Source organism: Ambystoma mexicanum, chromosome 8, assembly GCF_040938575.1.
Source record: "Ambystoma mexicanum isolate Mex_15411 chromosome 8, UKY_AmexF1_1, whole genome shotgun sequence".
In the NCBI taxonomy this organism is placed as follows: domain Eukaryota; kingdom Metazoa; phylum Chordata; class Amphibia; order Caudata; family Ambystomatidae; genus Ambystoma; species Ambystoma mexicanum.
The window spans coordinates 92,897,966-92,924,295 of NC_090929.1; positions in this window are offsets into that span (position 1 = coordinate 92,897,966).

A 26,330-nucleotide genomic window follows, 5' to 3' on the forward strand; every position below is an offset into this window, starting at 1 on the left:
CCCTTCAAAATCTTATCTGGAGCACTGAGTATAGGACAAAAGAAATGGTTAGTTGGAGGTGAAATTATATGATAGGTTATGATAGATTATTTATAACGCACTTAATACCAAGATATTTCTAAGAACGGACCCTGGGATCGAACCTGTGTTGCTCCGTGTTGTCTTGTTTCCAAGGTTAGCACATTGCCCCTAAACTATCCTTCCAGGAGTTCGCCAGGGATCTTTTGATCTCTGACGGAGATTACCCGGCAACAGCAAATTCTGACCCGAGTCCTAGAACTGATTCAGGCTGGTCTGGGAAGTGATAAGGGGTTGAGGGAGATCTCTCTCAGAGCGCTGTGCCCGGGTGCTCCAACCTTTCTTTAAACTGTTACAGATCTGACACAGGCATGTGGTTACTTAGAACTTGGCTTCGATAGATCACGTGTTTCCCCTTCGTATGTGTGATGCTTCAGGGCAAAGATTGAGAATAGATTTCTGTGGAATCATCCAACCTTTGGTAGGAGTCCTATGCATTAATACCACCTTAAAAATCAGATGCCGGCATAAAGTACACTACAAGTGGCGCATGCAGGGCATGCGGACACATACATGTTGCCCCCGCTCAAAGACAAAACATTAAAATAATATTTCCTTGGTTTAAATCTATTTTAGCAAAATGAAAAGTTGATGGCTGGAAGGTTTTTGAATTAAGCAATAAGCCCTGAGTCGTGGGGGCAGGGTGGGGGGCATTACAGCACCCTTTTTTGCCTGGGACACATAGTTACTTAAAGAAGGCGCCGGGGAATTACTGAATGCGGTAATGCCCCCTCCGACTCCCGGTGAGGGGCTTATTGCTATTATTACCCTGGCCCATTAGACCTTTAGTAACTTTCTGAAGTTGCGAGACACTCCAGCTTTTCGCTACTGAAAAAATAGAAAAAATAAAAATGGCCGCCTGGGAAGGGGAAAGGAAGACCGTTCTCTGTTTCAATTGCGGCCATTGAAAAGAGTATAACAAAAAGTAAAAAAAGGTAAACAAAGAAAATGGCTGCCATGGAAAGGAGAGAAGGGACTACACGTAGTCCCTTCTCCCTTTGCATGGTGGCCACTGACCGATCGGAACAATTAGTGAGGAACGTCGAGAGAGGCAGCAGAAGAGGTGAGGCGTTGTCGGCCTTGTAATGGCCCGGCGAAGGGCGAATGAGCTTTGTTGTTGTAAGCTTATTGACCTTTGCCGGCAAGTAACAAAAAAACCTCCAGCCCATCGTTTTTCAGCCTGCCAAGCCATTACAGAAGGGGAAGACCATATGCAAATCCGGCCTTTACCCACTGTAATGCTAAACAACAACTCAAAAACAGCACTCGGCCAACTCGTGTTTCACAAGATAGGATCAACATTTCCAATAGCACATTATGAGCTTCTTCAGAGCCGTTTCAACACAAATAATAAAAACGGAGAATTCTTTAATTCCACTTTTATTTTCAATCATCAGTATGTGCCTCATCACGAGTTTGGCGGTAACTCTTAAATCCGGCGGTAGCGCTGTTACAGCCGGATTTAAGGGTCCGCAAAATCATGGCCTTGGCGGATTTCTCCCTAGCTCTGAGCTGGGGGGAAATCCGCCGAAAATTTGTGTTCATACCACCGGTGCGAAATCTGCCGGTGGTATGAGCGTGAAATTTCCCCATTGAGCTCAATGGGGAATGGGGCATAACCGAATGGGCTCAATGGGGAATGGGGATTTCCAAATCCGCGAAACCCGTGATCCTTTGGCGGTAGGGCAGATAGCGCCAGCACTATTAGCGCCGGCGTTACCGCCCAACTCGTGATGAGGCCCTATATCTCTCGTGATGTATGAATATGGTTCATACATCTCCATTCATCTTATAAATCTTGGCAATGGGTGTTCAAACCTCATCTGTTCACCATATCAATCTCTGCTTGCAGAAAACCGTGCATCCCAGGCTTCCCTCTTCTTAGTGTCACATACCCGTTAAAGTAATGTCGGAGATTCCTTTAGCAGCGCAGCATGATACACAGTGGCATATCCAGGGAGTGGCCTGGGGTGGCACCTGTTACCCCTGGAATCTGATTGGCCACCCCATGTGCCATCCCATTACCCTAAACTTTGATCATTGTGTGTGTGTGTGTGCAGTCCTACTTCATGCCACCTCTGCATAAATCAGTGCCCCACCTGGGCCACCCCAGTCCAAAGAGTCTGGACACGCCCCTGATGATACACACGTGGCTTTCATGTACTTTTGTGCTGTGTTACGGCATGTTATGTCACACATATTATGATGGCACTAAACATGGCACTGAATCGGCCACCCCCGCCCCCCAACCTGTTAAAAGTCTGAATGTGTTGCGTTTGTATCTCAAGTTATGGGAAAAGGAGGGCAACAATTTGCTGGAAGAACTTCGGAAGACTGCCCTCAGTGGAAGGGACGCATTACTGCAGGATGTTCATGTGATGGATACTTAAATTAAATCAAAATGGATTTAGCAAAAAGTTTAGATAATCCTAATCTAGTTAAAAGGGGTATTATTGAGTCAGACGTTCTACAGAATTACAGAAGGAAAACGTAGCCCAATGAAAATTATACAAAGAGAAGAGTATATGAACTCCTCTGTGGCATTAATATCGCCTACAGCGTATATAACACAATGGGCCTCATTATAAGCTTGGCGGTACGGTGTGAACGGTGCCGTTAAGGCGCTGGCACCGTTCACACCGTACCGACAAATCACGAGTTTTGCTCGCGGGTGGCTGACAGCTTGCCAGGTCTGACCTGGCGGGCCGTGCGGCACCCGCGAACAAACCCCACGGATGCACCGGCACCGTTATTAACGGTGCTGGTGCATCCATCCCTATGGGGCAGAATGGGGATGGGGAGTGCAGTAACACCGCCACCCGCGAATGGGCAATTACCGGTCCCCAAGACTCGCAATGGGCCGGTAATTGCCCATTCGCGGGTGGCGGTGCCGGATGCGAGTTTGGCAGTAGCCGTGTCTGTTTTAGCGGCACGGCTACCGCCATACTCGTAATGAGGCCCAATGTCCTTCTTCCTCTGTACGAACTGGTTCCTGCGACTCAGGTTCAATTTACTCTTCACCCTTGAAGGAAACCTTACATCATTGGGTTTTATATTGTACTGGGTTACTTGATAAGTGTCAGAAAAATTTTAAGAAGTTTATCCAGTCGCGGGCTCAACTGATATCAGACCAATGAGCGGGAGGAAGTTATCTACGACCATGGCCTTGGTGGCCTTCCTGAAAAGGGAGGGCGGATGTTCAACACAAGGGTGGCGTAGGGGTCTAAACCTGAAGCTGAGGGGCAGTAAAACAATGGGGTGTCTTGAGAAGAAGAAAACCCATACAGGAGTAGGTACTTACGCCAGGCTGGATTGTGAGTCCAGAGACCCCTTTATAGAATAGTGGGCTGGTTAATTCCCACAATTAATCGTGTAATTGGTGTGCATGTGAATTATTGTAGCTTCAAATCTTAGAGTGACGGAGCTCGTAGCACTTTAAATTTTGTAGTAAATAGATATTGAGGATAAAGACATTTTTATGATCTAAGCGCTTCGACTTTCTAATCTTGAACCAACGGTGTTAAGAAAATAACGGGTTTATGGGGGAAAAGGAAGGAGTTAACCTTAGAAACTGAACATCAATTAGTAACTGAGGTTCTGTGTGGAAAGTGTGCGAGTAATGTTGAAGTGAGAGAGTATTAATTATGGAATTTAAACTTTACAAGAATGCATTTTATGTATGTTTTGTATCGTCGTATGTCACTGTGTGCGTAATGTTTGTGAAAGGCGTTGATATAACACAATAGAAAGAAATGTATTTACAGAAAGTAGTATATGTTGGCCGCCACATGCATGTATGGCATGACACATGACGGCATTTCTGGATACAGTCTGAAAACGAAAAACAGGATTTCCGCGAATCACTGAAAATATACTCCTAAATGAGTCCTAATAGCATCAGTATTAGGCATTAGCCACACCGGATTGTAATTATTACTCTATATTAATCCAGATCCTTTAACACGCGTTCACAATGGCCAGATGCATATTGTTTGAGGCTAACTGGTCAAACGTCGGAAAGCCAGACCAATAAGAAGATGTTCCAGCCCTGCTTGCTTGGCACAGGATGGCTGGCATCTTTCAGGCTTTGCGATTCTGGGGCGTCCGCCCACATATGAGATTCTGATTTCAGATTTTGACCAATGCACCAATTTTAATGTCAGGTCCGAGTCATGTGTAATAGTTCAGTTTCTGACAAGAGACCGGGCAGCTCAAAGCAGGTTGGTGCTCTGAGCCGGTCACATTAAACCGGCCAGGTTAGAATCCTGCCCCCAGCCAGTGGTAGCTCTGTGTTCCACGTGCCGTGACCTTTGTGGTCTCAGACTAGTTACCTTTAGCTGTGTTGCCCCATCTAAAAAATCTGCTAAAACAGGTTTGGCACAGAAGATTCCTAGTTTGTGCCACAATGGAGAGACTAGAGATTCTTGCAGATGGTAAAGTGAAAATGTACTCTTTTCTGCCTTAACATGGAGTCGCTGCACCCCACGGTCTCAAAAATGTAGTAAGCAGGGATGTAAGTGGAGGGACACTTGCCACCCAAATGGTGGAAGCATTGTGCGCGGTGCTCCACCGCATGCACGTGCGTCGCTGCCCCTTCCACACTATCTGCAACTAACAGCTGTGGACCCCGAATACTCCAATAACTGAAACCCTCCGTGCCAGGGATGTTCCTAGCTCTGGAAAGGATCTGGGGCTACGCTAAAGTTGTGACTGGCGGGACTCGGGGCTAGCTAGCCTTTTGCTTGTATCCCCTGAGCTTCTATCTAGGGCTACAACCAAAAGACCCGGGGCTGTAGCCCCCTCAGCCACCCGCTAGCGACGCCTGTGCTCCGTGCACTGACCCATGCCTGTCCACTATTGGTGTTCGCTAAACATACCCCGATGCTTCAGCTACAAGGATGTCAGACTATACAGCAGTGATGACCCCTAATGTGGGTGAAACACACATGTCATGTTCTGCATCCGTGGCTGATAAGGCTATGTAAAAAATATCACTGCTCTACAAGTCTAAGGCCATTTTCTACAGCTGAAAGCCTACTTTTGTGCTCATTTGCATAACCATAGTACTTTCCTTAGTGGCTATGAATTAGAGGTGAACCTGTATGGATGGCTACTGGGCGGCCCTGCAGCATGTGTGAGTTACCTCAAATGGCCAGTCCTACTGTCCTTACACTGTAACCTCAAATACATAAGGACTTTGGGACTCCCCTGAAAATATGCTGTGCCTTTGGCTCTTGGGGACCAAATTTTGATACAAATGCAGTAGACAGGCTGGAGCCCCCATCACCAGCGAGGAGATCCACCAGCAGTGGCAAGGATACAGCAACAGTAGAACTGGCCCCTCATTGTGAAGATGGCGATTAGTTTCAGTGAGTAGAAATGAAGTACAGGTGTGGAAAGGAAGAGGAGATATGGAGGAGAGTAAAGACCAATGTTGGAGGGTTTCATGGCATATTGGGAGGCAAAGACCAGGCAGTTGAGGACGCAGGGTGCTAACATGGATTTCTGAACTCTGACCTGGTGGGCAGAGGTTCAGAAGGCCAGTCTAGTTTCTTGGAACAGGGTAACCTTCTAGACAAGCCAGACCAATGAAGGTAGCATTGGCGGCGGTCAAGACTAGGGCTCAGGAGGGGTGAGGGTGACTGAAAGACCTCAATGAGCACACAGAGTAAAGGACACAAATCACTGCCAGTCAGGTATATATATATATATATATATATATATATATATATATATATATATATATATATATATATATATATATTAAAAATACAAAATTACAAATAGATTTATTCAAGGCCTTTGAGGTTCAACACACAGCAAAAATCACAGTAACACTTCTAAACCAACACAATTCTTCTTAAATATATATATACAAGACCAAAGTGGCCTAACGGGTTAATGCACCAAAATGGGTCCACAACCTAGAAAGGGAAGGAAGCAGGTAGTGCACATAGTCTTTAGGAACTTCTGCAGAAATCACAGTCCTGACTGAAAGGCAGTCCAATCCCTACGATGAGAGGAGCCTAGTGCTCAAATGGACCTTTAATGCTGGCGCACACGTTAGTGTAAATGGGCAAAACAGGGTCTTTTGTAGGGTCTGTAGCAGCTCAGGAAGGCGGGTGAGGTGATGCAGAATAGGTTCCCTCTATTCGAGGTGTGTCTCCCCAACAGGGCAGAGCAGGTTCCAAGAGTTGGGAATAGTTTGATAGCTCGGGCTATCTGCGAAAAGGAGAGGTGCCCTCAGGGGCCACTCATGTGTAAAAATGGATGGATGCGCTAGGGGTCATCGGTAAGGGTTGTAATTAATCACCAACCCATTGCGCACTCATAGGCAGTAGAGCCCAATTCAGTTGCAGATTCAAATGTGTCAATTCTGCAGCTCTGTGGCTTTCATCGATGAAGTTCCAGCGTTGATTCCCAAACGGGACAGTGGCAATTTCTGAGCTCCTGGTGGATGGATCAGGCCAATTTTACTGTAGCAGGCTTAAGGGCAAGACAGGCACCACAGCAGTGCACCGGAAAAGTTTGTCACCATGGCTGGCCGGCACGGTAACCGCGTTCACTCCAGATCAGGCTCGCTCTTTTTACTCCAGACCTGGGTACGCCAAGTGTACAGGAATGCTTTCGAGAAAGCCTACTTGCAGGGTTTGATGAAGGTGCCGAGAGTAGTTGATCCCACTATTCCAAAGGGTTGAAGCGCCTTCGCAGACCGTCTAGTTTGATGAGATTCAGAGGGGTTCAGCAGGATGACTGCATGCTCAGGGTGCCAAACCTTCCAGCGGGTCACCAGTGGCTTCTTGACTCGGCTTCTTAGTTTCAGGATACTTGGATCCTATTCTTCGTTCAGTGAGAACTCCAGAGATCGGCCTGGCATGGGTGTTTGGAGCCTTCTATTATCGAAAATCACCTTCGCACCAAAACGAAGAGGACTCAATGGGAGATCTGCTTACAGACAGACATACCATACATGGACCAATCATGCACCACAGTGGTCCCAGGCATTCACAACACACCAGACTCTATGGCACCCAGGATTTGTATTGGAACCAGACAGTCCAGCCCACATCCTGGAAGTACACACAAGGCATGCAGAAGCCTGTGAAAGCATGCCCAAATAAGACTGACACCGGGGGAGGTGAAGGGGCAAGATGGCCAAAGGACAGGACAAAGAACCTCGTGGCATGGCAGTTTTTGGAGCCAAGCCACCTATTGGTGCCAAACGCGGTAAACACGGTTTCTGGTAGGAAAGGGTTAAATATACATGAGAAGATAAACTGCCACCAGCCCTATCCAAGGCACACCTGCACGTCTCCTAAACAATCCTTTGAGAGTTTCTAGGGTCTTTAGAAATGACAGGAAGACTCAGGTGCACTATACTGGAAGGTACATTGTGCACTTGCAACATGTTGCAGAAAAGTTTCAACATTGACAAAGACTAAGGGAAACAAAGCCTCCCAGTAGTGACTGTCTGTAGGAGCATGTCAATTTCCCCATAATAAAGTGAGTGAAAAGCCCAGAGGCGTGCAGCTGAAGGCTGTGCTTCTCTGGTAAAGTCAGACTATGGTGTTTAACAGCAGCAAAAGGTTGTGGGGGGGCTACAGAACTGCAGGGACAATTACTCATGAAATGGAAATCTTTCCTAACACAGGGGTAAGAGAAGGCATCATGAATTGAATAATGGCACACCTGGAGACTGCCAAGTAGCACCCGGCATGCACAATAGTGTCTTCCACAAAGTACTACAGATTTGTGTGTCATCGCCAGATAGGGCCTTCTTCTTTCTCTTGTCACAAAACACCTCTGTGGTCTTTTACAAACTGCAGCGTGTTTTTCTTGGAACACGAACTTGTGCGTTTTACTGTCACTTCTTTTTGGAAATCCGAGTTTAATTAATGGATGCCCTTTAGAATGTGACTCAGTGAAACAGCAGTAAAAGGATATGGCAAAACCTCAAGGCTTGTCTTGGAGAGTTATTGTGTGATTATTCTCATTATATCTGAGGGTGATACATTGTCTGGGGCACCGTGCCACCGTGCCGACTTTCTGACTGACGTTCTGTTGGATGAATTCCTTGAAGCCATGTGGAATAACCTCGTGTATTAAATTAGGATGCATTAAACATTGAGACTCAATACAGTGCAACGTTAACAATGACATTGTGTCTGTCCCCCTTGCAATCAGTGACCACCTTAAAACCAGCTGATAACCAGGTGTATTCTCTCTGGCATAAAAAGAACAGTTTGTAAAGTGAATTAGCTCATGGAGCTCATTCTGGACCACCCCCAGCCAATCCGAATGCTGACATTGCAGTCAATAACAGCCAAACCGAATGTTGAGAGTACAGTCAATAACTACTGGTACTGACTGCATTCTGATCATTCTCTCTTCAAAAGTAAACAGGGAAACAACAATGCGATTTCCAGGCAAGATTCTTTTCAACAAAACACTTTCTCTCTGACGGAACTTTAATTGCTGCAAAATCCTATTTAAAAATAACACAGAGAAAGCTAAAAGTTGGGAACATGCTTTCACTTTCTTATAGAGAAATCTTTTAATTTTACATGACACCTCATGCCTGCTCATGTTAAACCTGCGCCAGTATAACCAAGTTTGGAATTAAAATGCTTAATTTATGAAGATAAAGACTGCAAAATAAACACATTTAATTTACTAAGTTTCACTATTTAGTCATTCAAATTTATTTGGATTTAAAAGAAATTCATCAAAGTACAAACGTCGATAACAAATCACATAATAGGTAGAACAGGATAATACATACAATTATTATAAAAATGGTAATTAGAAAGAAAGAATTGAGTTCATTAAAGTTTGTCTATTTACTGTACACAGTATTAAAGTAACACTTTTACTTCAACACATAAACTTCAAAGCATGTATTGCTTTTACCACTATGTGCTGATAACCTTATAGATATTGTGAGGGGTCATTAACGCTTGGGAATTTGACCCTTCCTTGACATATGGCCCTTGACTTTCCCTCGGGTCATAACTTGGTGGCAGGGCATTATCAGTTAATAATGACCCCTCCTTGTTCTATAAGGGGTTCTGTAAACACTGATGAAAAATAAGAGCCGCCACGCTGCCCATTCTGTCTACGCTCCTACCCAATCTATTTCCACAGACCTACCTCGCCCCCACTGTTCCCTTCACACCACTAAGCGCTTGCATGTTTCAGACGCTCGGACAGCTCAATAATGCATTGGTCTCACCACTGCTGGCGTCTGGTCCATACTCACACCACCTTTACTGTAAAACTGATGTTTTCTATGAAGAGTCTCAAGTTCATCTTTCCCAGGGTCCTTGTCGCAGAGGCCTCTGCACTGGACAATGTCACGCTTGTTCCCCTGGGAATTATACATTTGTTTCTATTAGGTTGTAACAAGAAGACAACAATAAAACCAGTCTTTCTGAGTTCATAGTTGCCAACATGACCCATTCCAATCTGTAGGTGATTATCCAGTCCTGTTTTTTTCTTTGCATTCTGGAACTTGTAGTTCCACTTTTCCCATTATGAAACTCGGACTACATCTTGCTTCTGCCCTTGGCTCCCATGAGGAAGCCCCGCTTTTCACCGTCTTCATTCCGCACGCTGCTGCGATTGCAGGTATCTTCCTCTGACTCTCTGCCAGGGAGTCTCCTGCCGGGTCATGTTCTGTTCACGCAACGTGGCAGTCCCTTTTTGCCTGCCATCGTGTTTTGTGCCAGCCTCATTATAGTGATGGCAAAATAACATGGAAAGCAAAAAAACAATGTAGACTGGGCTTAGTTTTGGGGAAACTAAGCTCTGTTAATGTATTCTGGTTCCTCAGTGCCCCCACCCCCATTCACCCTTTTTGTCTGAAATACCTCCAGGTCCTTCAGATCTTCTGGAACACTGTCACATTCCCTTTCTCCCACTGCAGGGAAAGACAGATTGACAATTGTCAACTCATTCTAGAGCTGAACTCTAGATTCTGTGAAAGCCTGAAAGCTAAATACAACTCAGGCGCCTGGATTTCAGGCACCGGGGGATTTGCACTGTTGGACCCAACTGTTGCAGACCACTGAATTTCCTGGGGATCTTTAAACTATATAAATCCTTTCCCAATTCCACCAGCAGCATGCAAGATGTTGCATAGCAATGCCTCTTTCCTTTCGCTTCGCTTGTTACAAGATGAATCGAAGACCCCCTCACCTCAGGGGAAGACGGGGGAAAAAGCTGAAGAACACTTTATAATTGGTTATTTATAAGAAGCTTAATATAGGGTGACCAGATTCAAAACAGTTGAAAGTGGCTGTCAAGGCACTACACTTCAGTAGCGTTTGGAGGAGAAGGAGGTTTAAGTTTACTGGTCAAAGAAACGCATATTATAATTAATTAAGCAACAGGCCCGAGCAGGGGGAGCATTACCACTTCAGGTAATGCCCCATGGCCCATAGTTACAGGTCTGAGCAAAGCAAGGGCCTTAACGAAGGCCCTGGGGCATTAACTAATGTGCTAATGCCCCCCCTGCAAGGGGCCTATTGCTATTAGTACCTCTGCCCCTAAAACCGGGGTACTAAGAGCATGTTTTTTCTATTCCAAAACATTTAAAACATTTAACATGTACACCAAATGGCCACCGGGGAAGGGAGTTTGTTTTCCCTTTCCATGGAGGCCTTTGAAAAAGAATGGAAAAAGGTAATCAAACAAAATGGCCGCCATGGAAAGGGAGAAGGGACTACAAGTAGTCCCTTCTCCCTATCCATGGCGGCCATTCAAAAAATAGCGAACATGTAAACAAAGAAAATGACCGCCATGGAAAGGAGAAAGGACTTTGTGTAGTTCCTTCCCTTCTTCCTTTCCATGATGGCCTGTCGTGGATCAGGAGCAGACGCGCTGGGGACAGAAGTGTTCCCAGCGTGCCCGCTCCTGAAATGGACTAAAAAGAAGGTAAGTGAGGTTGGGAGGGTGGGGAGGGGATTCTTGGGATTAGGGGAGTATGGGAGGAGGGAACAACACTTACCTCAATCCCCAGCGGGGGAGGATGGCAGTCTCCAGTCGTGTGGTGGCTCGGAGAGGGGATTACCCCATTCCGAGCCTCCTCATTGGCTGAGTGGCTGCCACACCCCTCACCCCCTCCGCCGGGACAGGAAGGAACATTATGGGGAGAGGGATTCTTGGTCTGGTAACGCCCCGGCGAGGCCAATGAGATTGCATGTAACAATCTAATTTTCTCTCGCCGGATACTAATTTATCATAAACTAACACTATTTTAAGTTGAAAAATGCAGCTTTTCTTCTATGCGAGGTTGTGCATTCCTGCTTGCCAGTTATGAAGATCTACTGCCAAAAACCGGGACCAATGCAGTTTCGAATGTGAACATAATTTTGAGAAGGAGGGACAGAGCACCAAATACTGGCGCAGTCCTGGCTAAACCGGGACGTCTGGTCACCCTGGCTTAATACCCAGAGTTTTCTAAGAGCAGACCCAGGGATCAAACGTGTTGCTTTGCGTCTTCTTGCTTCCAAGGTGAGTGTGTTGCCCCTGGGCTATCCTCCCAAGACATTTGTATCATCACACTACTGAAAAAGGATTAGATCTCAATTTGAAAGAGACTAGTCTTTCGTGCTGCAACTCAGGGCTTTTATTATGAACATAGAACACCTAAAGTCTGGCCTCGTCAGCAGTGCTGTGTACAGATGTGCAGAAACACAAGTGGTTCGTTGGTTGTTAGCCAGTTCCTCGATGCATTCGACTCAACATTTGAGCTTACTTCGTAACTGGCATACTCATCCTCTCCTCTGTTCAGGTTGAGAAAGCTTAGAAGAACAGTACATGAGTAATTGCCAGTCCTTCTCACAGGCCCAATCCTTTCTCCACCTTGACCGATCTTTCCTCAGATGTCGCCCATTTGTTGATATTGGGATCTGCCACCATGAAGAGTTATTTAAGAGAAACGGAGACCTATAATTTCGGTAATCAGGTAATGCGTAGAAAGAGTTATGGTTAGTGCATTACTACGTGTTTGCGCTAACAGGGTTGGGTGGTTGAGCAAAGAGAGGGGGTTTGCTTCCACTCCGTGCCCTTGCAATGATGCCATCTCATCACCAGGATGGATAGCTCAGGGGGCAACACTCTGGTTTCCTAAACAAGATTACACTGAGCGACATGGGTTTGGGATCCAGTGGTACTGCCCTTACAGTCTAGATTCTAGCGTGTAGCGTAATATGAGAAACCAATTAAAAAATGAGTTATCAACTTAGCAAAGCCTGCTTTTAAGTCCCATCCCCTGCTGTGAACAGCCTTATCCTCACGTCTGGCCTATTCAAACCATTCTCTGGAGGATAGCTCAGGGGCAACGTGCTCTGAAGACACGGAGCAACACAGGTTCGATCCCCGCGTCCGGTGATAGATAACCTATCATATCATACCTTCCTTTCTAGGCGCCATTTACTTGGCTGTGCACACAGATGAGCTTTGCACACGCTCCAGCCAACGCTAAAGCCTCCCAACTACTGTCACATCTCTGCAAGGGTGTCGTCATCTTCAGCTGAATTGGCAATGCACCTCTCTTCTTCGCACCCTATAATGCACGTGCGCCTTGCGGGGTGGGAAGGGTGGCGCACTGGCGTCTGGCAGGGTTTTGGTGACCCTTCTGTGAGAGGAAGTCAAGAACTTCCATGCTTCACAGTTTGGAAATAAACCCTTTTAGGGAAGTCACAATAATTCCAAGCTTGGAATTCTGGGAGTAATAGGGAGGAAGACATGCAGAAGGCTCCTCCTGCCATTTGTGTTTCCAATTATGACAAAAAAAACAAAAGACAGAGAGGCTATTGAACTTTTCAAGGTACACCATCTGGCTAAGGGAAGGGGGGGGGGGCGAGTCTAGAAGGCACTCTGGACAAAGCCATTAGTATGTTCCAAAATACCGCCGAGGATCCTGCCACATTATTGTACACACAGCAGTATTATGTCATGTTTATGTATACCGTGCACCGCTGCCATTTCAATGGTCTCCAGCCGCTCCTGCTGTCAAAGAGCACTTTCTTTGTAGGTTTCGGTTCTTTTCTGAATTTATAGGCCCTCATTAGGAGTTTGGTGGAATACCGCGGGTAAATCCGGTAGAATCCCACCAAACGTTATTACCGTTCCCTCCGTCTGATATCCGGGTCTTACGAGGATATTACAGGTGGTGGGAAGGGTGGTAAATCTCCATTCCATGGAGCCCTACAGGAGTCCATGGAGGGGATTGTAGGTAATACTGGCTGTTTGTTGCTGGTGGGTGTCTGATTAACCTCCAGCTCTTGGCTGGAGGTAAATCGGGTAAACCCCACTGGCAAACTTGTACCTTGCTGGTCTGGAAAAGTGCTGATATACAGAAATACCAGCACTTTTTTTCCAGACTGGCACAGATGTACTGACCCATCTAAGCTTCCTAAAAAGGCATCACTGAAGGACTGGGCACTGAGATGCTCTTAGGCTCAAGGGATTGAAATGAGAGAAGTAATTCCACAAGCGTCTTATTATCAGGACGTTTTTTGGCCGATTCTGGGCCCAGCAACCCTTGAGCTCAACCGGGCTCCCAAGGAGTAGACTTGACCGAGTAATGGTCAAGTCTACAGGAAAGCTTCAAAATATTCCAGTCCATCGAGCCCCCAGCCAAGGACGCAAAACCCAACACTCTGTTCGATGCCAACGCACAGTAGAGTACAGCGCTTTTGGCAACCTGCATGCCTTTTCTTAAACCCGCCCATCATGTGGCAGTCCTGCCAAAAACACAAATATCGTAATTTCACAGACTTATCTAGGGCACACCGTCAAACAATGCGCCCTCTATTTCCCGCTGGGACTATGGCTGGTCGTCTCTTAGCGCTATAATCGGGATAGTGGGTTGAAAGAGCTACGACTGGATGGTGTGTAAAGTTGGAATTTAGCGAAGGGCGCTCTTCTTTTAAGGTCAGCAAAATGGGCCATGCAAAGGGATTTTAATTGTCACAATTCACAAAGCATTTTTGTGGTCACAAATGTATTTCTGAAATGACAATGCATTTCTGGCTGGAAAAACAGTACACATTGTGACTGATATAGACAACTGTGAAAGAAGCTGCTTGAGAACACCCACATTAAAAACAGGCACCACTGTGATGTTGATAGCTCAAGAGTTGAGTGCTTACCTCTGACATAGGGCAAACCTGCATTTCACAAGTCTAAACCCCCAACAGGTCCGGCTCAGCCCATCATCCTTTAAAGGTCAATAACATGAGAATTGTTAAATTGGGTAATTGAGACAGCATTTATTATAGTGCTTAGAAGCGGGAGAAATTCTGGCACGATGTGCTTTATGTGTAAATCTGATATATTATATATCATTCTGCAACTAAATATACCGCTAGATAAACACACTTCGCATTTGCAAAATGCTTATTATGGGAGGAGAGGCAATGTTCGGAAAATGAAAAAGAGGCACTCCAATACGCACAGACACACATGGAACAACCTGATAAAAATGAAATATGCCCCTGTAGCAATTACATCACGGCACTTGCTTTTTCCCTCCCAAAATGGGTCAGTTTTCCAAAAGGTAGACAACATTTTCAGGCAAATATTTTACAAAATGTATATTTTTCACTTTCACAGTTCATCATTTTGTCCTGGTCCATGGACTTTCTAGGTTTAGGTTTTCCTACTTTTTTTCAGAAACAGGTCCATTTGCTCATGCAATTGCTTGCAACTTAAGTACACTTGTGTGTTGTCTCAGGCGCAAACTGCCTGTGATTCCCTTAGCACAAGTGAACCGAATCCTTTGTGAATTGGAATCCATATCTTCGTTCACAGGCAGCCAGCGATGGGACGAATGAGCCAATGAGATACCATCATTGATTTTGAGGTGCCGTAAGCGGCTGGCAGCAACCTGGGGCGCTTTGAAACACGATTTACTTGATGTATAAGCGCCTTACAAATGCACAGTAAATAAATAAACCTTGCAAAGTCTGTGGAGTAGAGGAAAGGGATGGCTCAGGTGTGTGATGTGTCCATATTCCAGTCTGGAGGATGTTAGTGGCGTTGATGGACCATTGAGAAAGCGAGAGGTCTCTTGAGAGACTGGCGGAAGTAGAAGCAGAAGCTGACAGAAGGATGTATTTCGGAGGATAAGGAGAGATCAGAATCTAGACAAATCCCAGGTTTTTGACCTTGGAAGTGGGTGGAGGACCTCTGCCATGCAAGAGGGTAAACGTCATCAGCTGCAGGGCCTGGAGATTTGTCAAGCTTCGCTAGAACCTGGGTGTCCTATGCATAGCAATAGATTACAAGACCAGTGGAGTGGAGGTGCTGAGCTAAAGGACGTGAGTATATTTCAGACGGAAGGGATGATAGGTTGGAACCCTGAGGGACACCACATTGAAGGATTTTAGTATTGGATTGAAAAGGGAAAGTGAGAGGAGATGGCTTCTCTTGGAGATAAATGAGGAAATCCAGGAGCGTGCAGAGGGTTGGATGCCAATGGCTGAGAGGAACGTGATGGTGGACAGTGTTGAGAGTAGCAGATAAATAGAGGACCTGTTTGACCATCATCAGCAGGTGTCCGCAAGTCATCCAAGAATGAAGTGATTACAGACTCCGTAACACATGGTAGTCGGAAGCTGGCCTGGATATAGCTGAGGAGCATTATCTGTAAGGTAGGATTGAATATGACAGGCAGCAATACCCTTCAGAATATTGGCAGAGAAATGGAGATTTGGGACATGGGAGTAGTTATTATGGATGGGTGTGTCGGGGGGAAATTCTGCCGGGGTCGGCCGGGCCGTCCGCGGACCTCCAGGCAGGGAGGCCCCAACTCCTCCCGTGTATATCCCAGATGAGATGAGATAGAGTATGAGACGCACACAAGGAGCAAGGTGACTCTGCTGTTTATTAGACAAAATGGCAGGGATGGGTCAAGGAGCGTACGCGTTCGTCCTGACACACACACAATCGTGGGGCTCGCAGGCCCTTTTTACTGTATTATGACGCGCTACTTGCGTCACTTCAGAAAGTTAACAAAAAACCTATCGCCACTCTTAATTGGGTGTTCGAGTGGTAGGGTTAGTATAGCACACATATAGAGAAAGATATTAGTGGACAAGGTGTAGTCAGGTGGTATATCTGGGTTGTCCCTACAATTAGATACATGAGAATTGTTACATGAAGACTCCTGAGGATTGGCTAAATTTGCTGTCGTCAGTGATAAGAGCCCCATGTTCTGATTGGTGCGCCCGTGAGCTTCCCAGCCTGGGACCACCGTCGTTCCCAGCTCTCGGTGTACCTGTAAGTTGCAACAATGTTTCACTATGGGTACATGCAGACAATGTGAGGACTTATTCATAGCTGGACGGGGGACCGCTCCCACTGTTGCAGATGTCCATTGAGCCTTTCAAGTGTATCTGCCAATGTCTCGTAGCGAGGGATCCAGACGCCTCTGTTCTCCTGGGTTTGGCATCTCGTCAGGTTCAGCTTGGTCACGTGGGGAGGGACCGTGAAAGAGGCAGAATTCTGCACAATTAATATTGTTTTTCTACTGCGCGTCTGGTTTAATTTGTCGGTGTGACTTTAACGTTGGTGCGCGGAGTACGAGGTTGCAACATCGTGCCTTTGATGATTTGCTCTTGGAACGTGGGTTTGCAACATTGCGACCTTGGCTGGTTGCTTCGCCGAGCTCATTCTGCAGGATCAGCAACTGACTCTTGCCTTGTTGATGTCCACGGGAGCTCTTGTTTGAGGCCTACTTGGGCCTGGTGCATAAGTTGTCCGTTTGGTGCACAGGTGCTTTAGGTTATAGGAGCATATAATTTCATGACCAGTATTGTCTTCATTATACTTCTCATGGCGGTAACTGGTTTCAAGAGAAGCGTGAGCAAGCTAGTAGAAGAGTTCATTACGCGTCTTGCGTTTCTGCATTCTGAAAGCCTATGTAAAAATAATAAAGATGCACGTCCGTGAATATGCCTGTTGCCTACGTCATAGCACTGAGTATATTCTTCGTGTAGGTTGGTGTGGGAATGTCCAATGTGTACATTTGTACAGATGTGTTTCCCGTTGTCTAGGTCGTCATGGCATCTCTAACGACGTGTAGATTTTAGTCTAGTTGATCCGTGCCGCAGGTGTCGGCATGGCCAGTGCGGGCTGCTGGGCAAGCAGATGGACACATCCGTATGTTCCTGTACCAGGGTATCTGGTCGTCTGGTAAATGGACAAACTCTTCTCGTGGCGGGTGTTTGGGTCGTGACCCTCTAGGCCAAGCGCGAGAGGCGAAGGACGGGAGCCTGGTCTTCCATTCTCCCACTTCAGTCCCCCCTCTGGTCGACTTGTCGACCACAAACATATCCTTCTCGTTATCTCCTCTTACTCGCCATATCTTAGTTATTCCTCCGAGATGTCCATAGTGGTTTACATGATCTTCAAAGGACCAATACATATATTCACAGGTACCTCCAGGAGTACAGTATACCCATCTTCCTATGTAGCTCCTGGGGTTTCTTGGGTTCTCGATCTTCACTGATGGTGGGTCTAGATGGTTGGTAATTATTTGGGTGCGCAGCTTCTCCCTCTCCTGTATTATTACACCTGTATGCTGGCTGTCATCTGCTGGCATCAAGGGGTGCATTCCCACCATTTCCAGCAACTCGTCAGTAGTGCGTGCCTTTCGTGCCTTCCAAAATCTAATTATGATCAGGGTAGCTCCAGCCAATATAGTACAGCCCACTATTATTTTCAGTCCATCTGACAGCCAGGATGGCATCCATGACCATAATAGTGAAAACATGCTCTTATCCTTGTTCACACCGTTGCTTTCATCCATCATTTTGGAGTGCATCTGGGCCAATTGCGAAACTGCTTCTGTCAGTGTACCATTGTCAGCATCATTGGCAGGTATGAACGTGCAGCATGATTGTCCTATCTTTGCACAAACTCCTCCTTCCATTGCTGTGAGAAGGTCCAGTACATATCTGTTCTGGAGTGCTACCATCCTTACAGCTCGCAGCTCCTCTTTTATTGCGTTGAACCCATTTACTGTAGAATTGATGGTCATCATTAGTTCCCATCTAGTTATTTGGAGCCATTTTGCGTTTGCGTAAGCCTGTAGTCCCGGGTGTATTATTGAGGAGAAGAACATTGCTGCTCTGCTAAATAGTCTGTGTTCTGGCGGTATTGATGTTAGTGCCGTTTCCGACCTTCCCCACAGGTAATTTCCTGTCAGCGGCTCTCCTTGTCTTTTTCTTCTATTTAGGACAGTGTCATTGCTGTTGGTCCTGTTCCCTTGCTCCTCCTGAAGTGGTGCAGATCTCTTTCTTCTCTTATCCCCTTCATTCATTCTAGGAAATTTCGCCACATTGACGTGCTTCTTAGGTACCACTAGTGATGGTACATTGACGTGTACCATTGTGCACACACCATTCCACAGGGGAGGCAGTGTATGGTATGCCCTTTCTCCACAGGCCCAATAATGGTCCATTATTACTGCTGTTACCGCTCCCCCCTCAGGTAACTCCGTCACACTTGCACAATTGGTGTTATATCCTACGTCCACCTCTCCTTTATGCTGGTAGCATACCTTGGGCGCAGTCAACGGTAGTATCGTTATTGGGTCTTCATCTTCTTCTACCCACGTGAGCATTGGTACATACTTGATCCACGTCGTCCAACATCGGTGATTGTGTGTCTCGATGGTTGAGATAGTTTCTTTTGTTACCATGTTGCTGCCAATCACTCCTATCTCCCAGCTGTTGTCCAGATACACCTTTCCTGTTATCGTCAGTAGCGGCCTCTCCCAGCATCCTTGTTTACCCGGAACTTCAGTGGCGTACCAATCACATGGTAGATACTGCAGTGTTACTTTCTGTGTTTCTCCTTTTGCAGGGCCACTTGTTATATATTTGAATGCTTCAGCATGTAAACTGTCTTGTGATAACTCAAGTAGGTCTTGAGGAAGTTGTTTTCATATGGGTATGAGTCTCGTGTTTTCCATGTCATGTGCACTACAGTTCCTTGGAATCTTCCTTTCGTCTGGAACAGTGCCAAGTATATTATGCACTGCGCTATCTTCTCATTTATTTCTGTGGCAACAAATGTTCGTGAAGCACTCATGGCGTATGGTATTAATGAGCAGACGTAGCAGCTATCCTCAGTTGTCTGCTTACCAATGCGGGTCATGTGTTGGTACCATATGTTGTTTGTGACGTGTGCTGAATCTTGTACATAATTATCAATACCTTTATTGTCTGAGTATGTGCTGCGTTTAACTCTATTTTGCTTGGGTGCAATGTTACTACTACCACCTGACGTAACACCTGTTGCAGCAAGGAACGGGGGTATATTAGGTTTGGGTGCAGCAACAAAATTGATAGCACAGCTGTACTGCCAGACAGAGGCAGCCAAAAATCCGGTGATCATCAAAATCCCTATTATTTTTATTACAACTGCTAATCTCACCGGCATTTTGCTCTTACCTTGCTGCAGTCCTGGCAGCGTATTCTTGCGACGTTAAAGTTGCCCGCCTAAAAATTCTCAGAAATGCTCGTTTTTAGATGTTAGTTTTGTTTTATTTAAGCTCTCCCTATCAAATAGTCATTCAGTGCCCAGGCGAAGAGCTGCTCCCACGCTACTCTAAGTGATTGGTCTCTTAGGACCGGCAAGTATGGGCGGAGGTGGGGCATGTAATATTCTATGGCCAGGAGGAAGGCTGTGTAGTAGACACGTACCCTTCTTCTCTTTAGGTATGTTGGCCTTTTTATTTCGTATACAAATTGGTGTGACAATTCTTCTGGGTAATCATCGTCTGGGAGTACCATCTACGCCTGGACAGTGGACTTGTTAATTAGCTCTCTACTTAACAATACAATAATACGCAGTTCCTGTATGTGCGAGAGAAAAAAGAGAACATTCACGTGTTTACATGTGTATTTGTGCGAGAGAACATTCAGTTTAAGTTGCAATTATACAATAATACGCAGTTCCTGTATGTGCGAGAGAAAAAGAGAACATTCACGTGTTTACATGTGTATTTGTGCGGCCAGTGGCTTTCAGTTTAAGTTACAACTGTCCTTGGGACTCAATGGGCGGGGGGGGTTTTTTGCGCTCAGATGGCGGAAGTATTTTTACTCTTTGAACGTGTGACCATGGGGTGGGCAGTGTAGGGATCACCCCTTTCTTCATCAGTTGTTGTCTCTGGGGTAGCTGGGTAGTGACACGGTAAGGGAACAATTGGGTCATTGTCTGTGGTAGAACTTTCTTCCGCTGTCGGGGATGTTGTTGCTGTTCTTCCAATGGACCTGTCGTTGGCGCTGGGGCGGGTCTGCAGTTTGTATATCTTTACATCATGTAGGTGGTTCCAGGCACGCTTGTCCTTTAGTTTTACTGCTCTTGTTGATACGTCTTCTACCAGATGTGGGCCGGTGAACCTTTTGTCATTCCACCTCCTATTGAAATTGCGAAGTAGCACGTGGTCACCTTTGGCAAGTTTGCACAAGTTCTCTTTTTCTAATTCTGTACTGGCGCCTTCTTCTTTATTTCTGGTGGACCCGCCCCGCGTGCGCTCGAGCTGTTGAGACACAAACACAACACTAGTAATCAAAGACGACACATATTGATACATTTCATCACCTAGTACACTCGCTGAACTTTCGTGGTCAGTGAATGCCCTTGACGTTGGCGTTAGGGGAAGGCGCATTTGATGTCCAGTAACCACCTCGTGTGGGGTGAGGTGGTGGTCGGACCCTGGCCTGTTCCTTAGTTCGAATAGGGCTAACGGAAGGCAATACAACCAACTTTTCTTTGTTGTTTGTTGTATCTTTGCAATTGCCTCCTTCAATAAGCCATTTAGGCGTTCACATACACCGTTAGCCTGTGGGTGATATGCACATGCAAATTTGTGCTTTATGCTCAGCAGGGCTGTGATATGTTGGAACATTTCGTTTGCGAAATGTGGGCCGTTGTCTGATCTTAACACCTCGCACACTCCCCACCTGGGGAAGACCTCCCTTACTATGAATTTGGCTGCTCTAAATGCATCTGGGTGTGAACAGGGCCCTGCTTCAATCCACCTAGAAAATGGGCATACTACTACAATCATGTACCTATTACCTTGACATATGTTGATCATATCAACATAGTCAATGTGAAGGTGCCGAAAAGGTCCTTCTGGCCGGGGTATGGTACCTCTTATCACTTTTAGGGTATGACCGGCCGTAAACTGTTGGCATGTGAGACAATTGCTGATAAAATTTGACACATGAGAATTTAACTCGGGACAGAACCAATCTTCTCTAATTCGTGCTGCAATTATTTCCTTGCCTGTATGGGCTGGGTGATGTAATTGGCTCAGGGCGGTATTTAAAAGTGCCAACGGTATTACAACCTTCCCAGTACCACCCTGGCGCCATAGTGCGTCGGTTGGTGACATTGTACATCCTCTTTTTACCCATATTTCCTTTTCGGCCATTGGTGCAGCTGCTTGTAATTCCATAATCTGTGTGGCTGGGAGATGGGTCCCTCTCTGTGAGTCTGTGGGGTTCCATATCTCACCAAAGTATGCAGCATATTTCGCATGTGCCTCTGCTGCTGCATTCCCTTTTGAGACGTGGTCTTCACCATTGGTGTGTGCGGTGCATTTTACTAGGGCTAGCTCTTGGGGGTCGTTTATTACTTCAATTAATTCAGCCAACAAGAGGGCATGTTGCACTGGAGTGCCATCAGCTCTCCTAAACCCTCTTCTCCTCCATTTTGATAGCCCTGAGTGGACAGTGGATGTAACATATGCACTGTCGGAATATATTGTTACACGTTTGTTAAAACTTTCCTTTAATGCCAATATTAGTGCAACTAGTTCAGCGGCTTGAGCAGAGTAATGCTGTGGTAACTGTACACACTTCATAGCCACACACACCGGCGCCTCCATCATTTTTACCACTGCTGCCCCAGTCCTCCGTATCCCATCTCCTTGATCAATAGTTGATGACCCATCAATAAACAAAAGCTCACCTCCCTCTAGTGCATTTTCTTCAACTTTTCTAGTGCATGAATATATTTCATTTAGTTGGGTGCAGTCGTGGGCGTAATCTCCCTCCTCAATTATTTCTGCTAGAAATCTTGCAGGGTTAACAGTGCTACATCTAACAATCGCTAGTTCAGCCCTAGACAAAATGATCTCATAACCTGATGCCCTTTGTGTCGTTAGTGTGGACTTGGGTTTATTCAATATTACAAATAGTGCATGTTCCACAAACAGTGTAGTTGGACACCCCATGGTTATTGCTGATGCCTTTTCTACTGCAAAAGCAGCTGCAGCGATACCTTGTTCGCAAGGGAAGTGTCCTAACATCACGGGGTCTAAGTGACCGCTGTAAAATGCTACTGGTTTATAGCCCATGCTTGTTTTTTGGGCCAATACTGCTTTCATTACTGCTGAGTCGCAATGTGAAAATATAAAAAAGCGTCGCTCATAGTCTGGGGATGCCAGTACTGGAGCTGTTGATATCGCGTCCTTCAATTCGTCAAATGCCTCCCTCATTTCCATAGTCCACCCCAAATTTTTCTCCCCTTTATTTGCTTCCTTCAAACCCTCAAGCAGGGGTCCTATGTATGAACTGTAATCAAATACCCATGCTCTACAGTAGTTGCATAGCCCCAGAAATTGCTGCAGTTCTCTCACAGTCTTTGGCATGGGAGTGCTTGAGATGGCCTGTGCTCTTTGTGGTGCAATCTTTCTTCCATGTTGGGATATCAGTTGGCCAATGTAAAGTACCTGTTCCTGACAGTATTGTATTTTTTCCATGTCTACCTTATATCCCTTTTCAGCCAATATAGTCAACATTTTTAAAGAGTCCTCTCTGCATTTACTTTCGTTTATACTGCAAATTATTATGTCATCCACATACTGTAACACTGTGCTTTCCACCTCAACGTTACCCAAATCCATCTGTATTACTCTATTGAAAATTGAGGGTGATTCACAATACCCCTGTGGTAACCTGGTATGTTTCCATTTTGTATTTCGGTAAGTGAAACTTGTCAAATCTTGTGAGTCGGGGTGTAATGGTATTGAGAAAAATGCATTTTTAAGGTCTATTACTGTAAATCGTGATGCTTCTGCTGCAATGCCACACAATATTGTGGCCGGGTTTGCTGTTACTGGATATTCTGCTTCCACTATGTTGTTCAAGGGCCTGAGGTCCTGTATGAAGCGCCAAGACCCCCCTTTAGCCTTGCGCACTGGGTACACAGCCGTGTTACATGGTGATTCTGAGGGGACCAATATGCCATTGTTTATAAGGGCCGTTATAGTTTCATATATGCCCTCATCTGCCTCTTTTGACAATGGGTACTGCTTTACTCTTGGTAGTATGGCACCTTTTTTCAATTTTATCCGTACACCCCCTATGCTTTTTATGCTTCCTACGTCATAAGGGCTAATGGTCCATAATGATTTGGGCACCTTTGACATATCCTCCTTAAAGAAAGGGACTGGGGTGCATGCAGGTGCCTCAAGTGCCATCGCAATTTTCTGCGCTATTTGTTTGTGAGCCACTCTTAACCATATTTCTACACTCATCATGAACACCATTTCCCCCTCCTCCTTTTCTTCTGAGAACAGCTCCTCATCTGACACCTGGGTCAACCTACATCCTTCTGCTAGTGCTATCACTGCCCTCCATGCTCTTCCTTCTTTGTCTTGGGCGTGCACAGCAATATACTCAGCTGTTGCAATAATGCTCTCAATGTCTATTACAAACACCTTTCCTTCTTGTTCATTAACAGGTGTTTCTGGTCGGAACAGATAAGCTGCTGGCCTCCTCCATATTTTCCCTTCTATCCCTGGCATCCATGCAAATGCCATGTCTGTTCCATACTGGAATAGCTCGCCATCTACTGGTTCCGCCCTAATCGCTGTCTGCCCGCAATATGCTTGCATAATCTGTCGTGCTGCTAGCATGTTGATCCCTGGAGTAGAGCAAATTATACCATCCTCTGTAAAGGAGATCGTCATATTTAACCTATTCATTATGTCCCTCCCCAGTATATTTACTGGTGAGGTACTATAATATAAAAGTGGAACTGACAGATCATAATCTCCAATAGATAAGGGAACGTTATCAGTAAAGGGAACCAACCCTTTAGCCCCAGAAAATCCTTGGGTGTTCATGGCTTCGCCTGACATCTTAAATTTACCTTCCCTTATGCAAGACCGGGTTGCCCCGGTGTCAACAAGGAATGATCATTTTTTGTCACCTATCTTTACCTCTATGCGTGGCTCCTCCGCACTATTAGGTGTTACTGACAGGATGGGACACACCAAGGCCGTCTGTGGGCTGTCCTATTGGGGGTACAATGATTGGCCATTCCCTGTGTAAGGGTTGTGTCCCAAGACCGTCACCCTACCCAATTGCGTTTGTTCAGTTTGGGGTTGTTGTGTTAGCGCTACTTGTTGTTGTTGCAGTGGCTGTTGTTGTGTTATTTGTTGTTGTGGCAGTGAATATGTTTGTGGCTGTTGTTGCGTTATTTGTTGTTGTTGTATGCCCTGCTGTTCTTGAGATGGCCTAGGTTGTGCCTGTTCATTCCATGCTGGCGTTCCTGGCCTGACCCTACACGTACGTGACATGTGTCCTAGTAATCCACAACTCCAACACACGGGTGGTTCCCTGCGCTGCCATGGGAAGCTCCCTGTGTTGTCCTGGTATACCGGTTGCCCTGTGGGGTAGGAATTTCCAAGTCCCCCCACCTGCTGTTGGGTATTATATCCGTATCCTCTCCCTCTCATAAATCCTCCTCTCCCCCTGTTATAACTATAATACCCAGCTCCTTGCATTGGGTACCCTCCTCCCACGTTTGGTGCGTGTAATTGCAGTGGCGGCACTTGCTGTATTATACTTTGTGGAGGTGCTGTTTGAGCTGGATCTTGTGCAGCCACTACTTGTGTGGGGCTTTGGGCCATTGGTGTGGGCGTAGTTATTAGTGCCCCTTCCATTATGTATTTAGTAAGTTTTTTCTGTACTAGTTTGGCCTCTTCTGTTTTCCTGTCCTCTTCCTTTTGTTTCATTTTTCCTTGCCATATCCTGCAGTGATGTACTATAGTCAGCTGTATTTCTGGCCATGGTTTTGCTTCCATTCCCACTACTTTCTTTAGTTGTTTCTGAACTCCTTCTGGGAGCCCTTGTACTAGTATATGATAAAATATGGCTGGTGTTTTATCCCATTGTTCTCTAGTTTCCATGCGCCACTTCTCTTGAATATCCTGGATATAATCAACAGGATCCTCATTCTCACGCATCTTACGGGAAGTAATTGCTCCTATGTCTGATGTGTCTGGGTACTGTACTCTCAGTGCCTGCCATAGCGCATGTCTGCAGTTTGCAAATGGCGCCCCATCATGCGATGTGTTCGTCATTGTTACCCCATGCAATCCCGCTCTCTTCCAGATGTCGTCCGCTCTATCCCCTAATATTGATATTAACAGGCCCTTCACATCTCCCACTGCTAGTTTCTGTCCTGCTGTGTGTTTTTCCATTTCATATATCCACTTACCCGCACCTCCACTTAGTGATGGGAGCCTACATTTTATATTTTCTTTATCCGTATGCTTCCAAGGTACATACTGCGGTCTAACCCCTCCTCTCTCCAACAGTGGCATTAAGTTGTGTCTTGTGTCACCCTTTACGCTCCATAATATTGAGTCCTCACACCCCTCCTCTTCCCCCGTTTCCTTTACCACTTCAAATTCTTCCTTACTACCCCTGCTCCTACCTCCCTCTCCGTCCTTTCCCCTTTTTTCGTCATTTCCTGTGTTTAATATGGGTATGTTTATTTGTCTGTCTTGCCTGCGGCTAGGGAGGTCTCTAAGCCGACATGCATAGGGAGTCAATTCGTCCATGAAGGGCGCAAGCTTTATTGTGCGCAGCGAGCGTGTGGCGGTTGAGCATGTAGGGTGCGATGGGGGAGGGCGTGATGGAGATGGCGATGGTGTGGCTTCATGGGTTTGTTTTTCCACTAGTTGTTCCACCCTCTCCTCACTTCGTTCCAGCTCCTCCCTTCTCTTACTGATCCATGGCGAGTCTATGTTTGTTCTAGTGAGGTACAGCTTATCTAAGCTTTCCCTTTCACTCTTTCTTCCTCCCCTCTCTACTCCTTCTTCCTCCTCACTGCAAAAATCAGTCATAAATGGTATCCCCCACTCTGCCTTTTCCCCTTTTACTGTTACTGTTTCTAAGTCTATTATCTCCATTTCTCCTCTTCCTTTG